General features: G+C 47.5%; 1 pseudogene; it reads right to left on the bottom strand.

The window, feature by feature from the left end:
- Window positions 1–807: 807 nt before the first annotated feature.
- The window catches only part of LOC138440647 (mitochondrial transcription rescue factor 1-like), a 30,805-nt pseudogene continuing 24,224 nt past the window's right edge, over window positions 808–7,388 (bottom strand).

Here is a 7,388-nt window from a genome sequence, read left to right as displayed (position 1 = left end):
CGCACCCAGAGCTCATCCTCCAAAACAAGAGAAGCCTCAAACAGCGTGAAGCCCAAGCGCCACAACTAAAGAGTAGCCCCCTGCTCGCCGCAACTAGAGAACAGCCCAAGCAGCAACGGAGACCCAGCACAGCCAAGTGAATAAATAAAAAATTTTAAAAGTGCCGTGGAGGGCAATTCAGCAGGAGAGGTATATTCATTTGCTGGAGTTGCCGTAACAAATTACCACATGCAGGGTGCCTTAAAACAGCAGAAATCTATTTCCTCCCAGTTCTGAAGGCTCCAGGTTGGAGATCAAGGGGTCAGCAAGGCTGGTTTCTTCGGAGGCCTCTCTCCTTGGCTCGTAGACTGCCGTCTTCTCCCTGTGTCTTCCCATGGTCTCTCTTCTAATTTTACTTTGCATGCGTGCCTGCTAAACTGCTTCAGTCATGCCTGACTTTTGCAACCCTATGGACTGTAGCCCACCAGGCTGCTCTGTCCATGGGATTCCCCAAGCAAGAATAGTGGAGTGAGTTGTCATGCGCTCCTCCAGGGAATCTTCCCAACCCAGGGGTCAAACCCAAGTCTCTTACATTTCCTGTATCGGCAGCTGGGTTCTTTACCACTAGCATCACCTGCGAAGCCCCTAATTGCCTCTTTTTTCCTCGCTCATTTTTTTTTCTTTTTTCTTTCTTCTTTCCCCCTCCAAATGATAGGAGAACTTAATTTTAATTTTTTTTAAAATCCTCTTTTTAACCTGGCCCTTTCCCCCACCACTAGAAAGCAGGTTTATTGCTAAAAACAATGCATTTATTTGAGCATATTCTTTTCAGGCAACTTTACTCTTCCCACTGAGTCGTAGCACCACTCGGTCAGTCTTCTCTTTAAATACTTTTCTTTTCAGGAGAATCCACATCACCATGTCTATTTCTGCTTCTTCATCCTCTCCCAGTAGAAGAGCCAGTGTATCTCCCACTGCACCCTTCTCGTCTTCCACACTTTTTCCCCTGTTCAGCCTGAGGCTTTATTTCTTCCACTGTCTGGGTCTGGCTTCAGGATAACATCCTCTGGACAAGACTACACTACTTTCACCTAACAAAGATTGTCTCTAACCACCCTGGGTTCGTCCTCGGGCTTCTCTTCCTGCTCACTCATCTCATTTATGGTCACACTCTTCATCAGAGTCCCCGTCATCTTCTAAATTTTTCATCATCTTTTTAGTAGATTTCTTAGAGTTTAAATGACTTTTGAGTCTTTTGGAAAATGGGAATATAGATTCTGAAGATATTAAAAGCCTTGGGGGGAACTTCCCTGGTGGTCTAGTGGTTAAGACTGTCTTCCAAGGTAGGAGGTGTGGGTTCAATCCCTCATCAGTGAATTAAGATCCCACATGCTTTGCAACCAAAAATTAAAATAAAATAGTACAGAAGCAATACTGCAACAAATTCAATAAAGACTTTTTAAAAACATGGTCCACATCAAAAAAATTCTTTAAAAAAAGGAACATAAAAGCCCTGGAGATCTCAGTGAGATGATGTTATAAAAGAGTATTTTATGGGAATTCCCTGGTGGTCCAGTGGTTAGGAATCCACACTTTCTGTACTTCCACTGCAGGGGGCCTGGTTTCGATCCCTGGTTGGGGAACCAAGATCCTGCAAGCTTTAACATGTGGCAAAAAAAAAAAAGAGGAAAAAAAGTTTTATAATATCATGCATTTATACTATCATGCATTTATCATGCAATTACTTTATAATATCACGAAGTATCAATTACAGGAAAGCACAGTGTCTGTGTGAAGGTGTCTGCAGTCTCCAGTCCAGGCATCTGGCTTTCTTAAAATACTGCTGGGCAATCTGACACTAGCCATACCCGTGGTCCATATGACCTTCCCAGGTCCTCGAAGTCAAGGGAAACTGAACACCAGCATCCTTGGGCTTTCAACCTGGATCTCCAGCCAGCAGGAGCAGCCAGGCAGGCCAGGGGGCAGACAGCCTCAGCCCACCAGGTTCCTACAGCCCTACAGCACCCACCTTCAGGGTCTACAGGGCATCCCAAGCTGACCAGGCCAAGGCGGGACATGAGGGATTCACGCGGAGACCTAGCAGGAGTGTGGCCAGGGGAGAGGAGCCTTAACTATGTCTTTAAAGGCTCTATCTCCAAATATGGTCCCATGCTGGAACTTCCCCGGCAGTCTTACTGGTTAAGACTTCGCCTTCCAACGCAGGAGGGGCGGATTCCATCCCTGGTCAGGGAGCTAAGATCCCACATGCCGTGGGGCCAAAACCCAAGCATGAAACAGAAGAAATATTGTAACAAATTCAATAAAGACTTTAAAAATGGCCCATGTCAAAAGAGAAAAATCTTTAAAAAATACGGTCACATGCTACTGTGGGTTAGAACTGCACCACATGAATTTGGGGGCAGGAGACACAATTCTGCTCACCACAAAGGATGATAGGAAGTGGTGGGTGGGCTGGCTATTGTATTAAATAGAGGGTCAGAGATGGCCTCTCTGAGGAAGTGACATCTGAACAGAGAGACCTGGAGGACTTGAAGCAGTAGCCATGATGGGTATCTGAGAGAACAGCGTTCCAGGCCGAGAACAGCATGTGCAAAGGTCCTGAGGCAGGGCTGTGTGTGATTTGCTCAAAGAGCAACAAGGAGGCCTGAGTGGCTGTGAGTGAGGAGAAGCATAATAGGGACGAGGCTGGGGAGGTGATGGAGCAGATCACACAGGACCTTGTGAGCCATGGGAAGAAAATTTTTCTTGCTCCTTCTAGGAGTGAGATGGCCCATGGTGTTCAGATCCACAGCTTATCCAACAGCATATTTTCAACCCCAAACTGAGTTTTCCCACCTAACGGCACCCCATCACTAGCCTCCCAGTGTCTGTCCAAGAAAAGGAAATCCATAGGAAGGCCAGCCTGAATGACATAGAATTAGGAGCCCAAATCCCATGCATAAACATTGCAAGAGTCACCTCAACACCCAGAGGTGTAAGAAGATGGTGCAAAGAAAGGGCAGTGGGAGTGGAGGCTTATCTCCCTGCTATTTCCTCTTGCTCTGCTTGAAGGCTTCTAAGAAGTAAGAACATTCCCTCTCCTAAGTAAGCCTCTCCTAAGTAGATCAACTCAATATCAGTTTAATGAATGCTGTTTCCCTCTGGGGAGGTTTCTTCTTTCAGATCTTGTAACTAATGGAGTTTAATAGGCCTATCTTCATGACGCCTTTAAGGTTCAATTTACTCCCATGAAAACTTACTCTTAATCGCCTACAATCGTGAATTTATAAAGCCTTTCGTGGTTTTCTAAATACATTCCCTTTGCATTAAAAAAAAAAAGCCTTTTATTCCTTTTATAAGCACTTATGCCTCGAAGGCATTTTCCTTCCCATTTTATAGAAATAAAGCTGAAGACTGGGACTTCCCAGGTGGTCCAGTGGCTAAGACTCCCTGCTCCCAATGCAAGGGGCCTGGGTTTGATCACTGGTCAGGGAACTAGATCCCACATGCCAGACCTGAAAAAGAAGAGTTTGCATTGCTGCCACTAAAAAAGATCCTGCATCTTTCAACTAAGACCTGGCGCAGCCAAAATAAATATATGTGTGTGTACACACACACACACACACACACACACACACACACACACACACTTTTAAAAAACTGAGGATGAAAGGAAGGTTCAAGTGTCTTGCTACCTGTTCCATTTCTACCTCCTGGAGTCGCTCCTCTCATTCCCCAAAATGTGGTTACTGTGTCAATATTAAAGAAAGAATTCACCACAGGGAACTATATTCAATATTTTTGTGATAACCTATAAGGGAAAAGAATCTGCAAAGGAATAGATATAGACATAGATTATAAAGCTGAATCACTGGGCTGTATAAAACTGGGGTAGAAATTGCTAGGCAGTCAGTGTAAGACTGAGGCCTCAGTCTTTTTGTCAATAAACACCTCACTCTACTTAACCTAAAGCTATATCCTTTGTTCCAGTTTCCTGACTTTCAGAGGAATGTGCCCTTGGTCTGGTAGATAATCAGCACCCAGACGCAGGACAGGACAACCATTAACTCCTGGCCCTCTTATCTAAAAGGAAAGCAACAGGTAGACCATCAACTTTGGGCCCATATCTGACCCTCTGTGAAATGGCCAGGGGTCCTAAGACAGGGTCACACGATGGTGACTGAAACTGTGAGGAGACTTAGAAACTGGGGATCAAAGGAAGCCAAAAGATGCCAAGTTAAACACTGTAACCTTTAAACTGATTGGCTAGAAATGGCATACGTTAAGGACAAGAGCCAATCAAAACAGTATAGATCGACACTAGAGAGGATATAATGCTGTTAAGTGCTGTAAGCATTTTAATGCTTATAAATGCTGCAAGTCCCACATTTGCGGGCACTTCAGTATCTCTCTGGAGAAGGAAATGGCAACCCACTGCAGTATTCTTGCCTGGAGAATCCCATGGACAGAAGAGCCTGGTGGGCTACAGTCCACGGGGGTCGCAAAGAGTCGGACACGACTGAGCGACTTCACTTCACTTCAGTATCTCTCAGTGTCTATGCTGAGAGCTTTGTTCTTTTCGTCTCTTTAAAATAAATCCCATTTGCTTGCTACTGTGATTGATTGCATGTTTGCGAAGTTCATTCTTGAGCTCTGTGAACAAGAATTCAGATTCCTGTCTCAATACTAACACAACATTGCAAATCAATCATACTTTAACATTTTTGAAAAATGAAAGAACCTAGCTTACAACTTGGATGTTCTGTGTGGTATCCCCAATGCAACTAAAACCCCAGAGCCCAGGCTTGATGGAAAAAGCTTCAGGCACCTAGAGAAGGGAGGTTTGTTCCTGGTAAGATGGGGGACGGAGTAGGAAAGATAAAACCTAAGGCACAGGCGTGAGTGGCATCTTTTGAGACGGCCACCTGCTGGTCCCACAGGCTCAAGACAAAGCCCCCTTCCCTGCTGCTTCTCTGCAGCCCTTTGCTCCCAATATCCCCCATCTCATCACAGGCCTCCCAATTTAACTTGGTGCCCAAATCACATGGTTCTCCCTTTCCCTTCACTCTCTAACTAAAAGCCGTCAGCTAGTACCATCCATTCACCTCCAAAATAGATCCTGTACGGAACCACTTCCCTCCACGGCAAAGCCTCCCTCACTGCTGGCCTGGACTTGGGCAGTTGCCTCTCCTGGGCCAGCTGGCTTTCTCACTCCCCACATCCAGCCTGCATTCTGCTCTGCAGTCAAAGGGGAAGCTTCAGAAAAGAGCCAGTTACTCTTTTGCTCTTAGAGAAATAAAAGCCACTCCCCACAGGCTGCCCCATCAGCCTGGCCCCAACCCCTCTCCTTCCCCTTCTTGCCTCTAAGCCCCAGAGTCACTGGCCTTGCCTGGTCTCTGCCAAGCTCATTCTGTCTTTGCAATTGCTGTCCCCTCTTCCTAGTGCAGCAGTGCTAAACAATTTGCCTGCCAGTGCAGGAGACACAAGAGCTGCAAGAGACACAAGAGCTGCAAGAGACACGGATTCGAACCATAGGTCTGGAAGACTCCCTGGAGTAGGAAACGGCAACCCGCTCCAGTATTTCTTGTGTGGAGAATCCCATGGACAGAGGAGACTGGTGGGCTGGAGTCCATGGGGTCACAAAGAGTCGGACACGGCTGAGCAAGCATGCAGACAGGCCACTTCCTAGCATGCTCTTCCCCTCGTCTGTGATGGGTCAGCTCCCTCTCATTATTCAGGCTGCGGTCGGATGTAGGCACTCCTCATCGCATCCTCCAACGAGGGCTTGCCCGTGGGGCTTTTGGTGTCCCCTGCAGGATTGTCAGTGTTATGCATACAAGGATCTTGATCTATGTTGTCTGCCCCTCTGTCCCTGACAACTTGGGCTTCCCAGGTGGCTCAGTGGTGAAGGATCTATGTGCCAACTCGGGTGATGCTGGTCGGGAAGATCCCATGGAGGAAGAAATGGCAACCTCCTCTAGTATTCTTGCCTGGAGAATCCCATGGACAGAGGAGACTGGTGGGCTACAGTCCATAAGATTGCAAAGAGTCAGACACAACTGAGCGACTAAGCCTGCATACATTCTGAATGAATGGATGATCTTAAGGATGAGACTACCCAAGAAAACATCAGCAAGCACATAGAACACTGCTGCCTGGGGTCTAGGACTGCGCCTAGGTAGGGAAGGGATAAACTGTGGTGGGAAAGATTGATTCCAGAGCCAGGCCCATCGGACTCCAGCATACCATCAACTAGCTGTGTGTTCCCCAGCATTATTTAATCCTCTGAGTCTCTTTCTCCTGCACAAGGTGGGGATAAGGATAAGTTGGACAGGGAGCCATAGTGAGGGGTCAGTGGGCGCCTGTCGGAAGGCAGAGCTCTGATCACAGCGCCAGGCCATGGAAAGTGCTTGGTCAACACTGGCTCTCAGGTTGACATTGTGGCAGGTGGGTGGAGCCCGGAAGCTGGATGGGTCAGGGCAGGGTAGGGGGCGATGGGGACGGCTGCTCAAGCAGCACCACGGAGCTCACTCTGCAGAGCCATCACGTGCGCTTCCAACAGCAGAGCCCCAGCTGTCCCGTGTGTACACACAAGAAGCAAACACATCCCCAGCCAGCGAGTGCTTCCAGCCGGGGGTCCGCTCCTGGCACCTGCGGGGCCTTGTGACCAGGTGAGCTGTTCCCTGTCTGTTTGCTCAGCCACAGCACAGAGGAAATGGCAAAGCACATGGCGTTTGCATCCCTTAGAAGCGGCCAGGTTTCACGAACAGACGGTGCAAAGAGATGACAATGGAGCTAAAGCAAACAGAAGAGAAGCGGCATTAAGCCTGAGACCACAAAAAACATCTTACTGTTAATGTAATCATAATAGGACTTCCTCAAAGCACCAGGTATCACGTGTGTCTATTTCCCTGAATCCAAATTGGAACTGCAGCCGAGATGGGGGTTGACCCCCACTGCCAAGCCTGGACCAGCCTGAGTTGCCATAGCAACCAGATGGCACCTGGAGATGCTCCTGATGAATATAGCTGGTTCAGGAGCTACGGGAGGGGGAGCAGCAAGGCAGGGACTGCAAGGCAGTCTGCGTGGCTTCTATGCACCACCCCCACTTGGACAGGGACATTTACATAGGTGCAGTGGGCACCAGGCTTCACCATCCATGGGTTAAACAAGTGCCAATAACTCCTGAAGCAGCCTTCTCTCTCCTAAAAATCAGTAAAAGATATAGCCCCTAAAATTAGAGGACTTAAGGCTACCAAAGGGGAAACATAGAGGGGAGGGGAGGAATAAATTAGGAGATTGAGAGTAACATACAACACCAGATAAGCAACAGGAACCTACTGTATAGAACAGGGATCTATACTCAATATTTTGTAATAACCTATACAGGAAAAGAATCTGAAAAGGTA

This window comes from Ovis canadensis, chromosome 5, assembly GCF_042477335.2.
Source record: "Ovis canadensis isolate MfBH-ARS-UI-01 breed Bighorn chromosome 5, ARS-UI_OviCan_v2, whole genome shotgun sequence".
NCBI lineage: Eukaryota > Metazoa > Chordata > Mammalia > Artiodactyla > Bovidae > Ovis > Ovis canadensis.
Note: the sequence above shows the minus strand (reverse complement) of the source record. Positions and strands in the feature narration are given on the sequence as shown.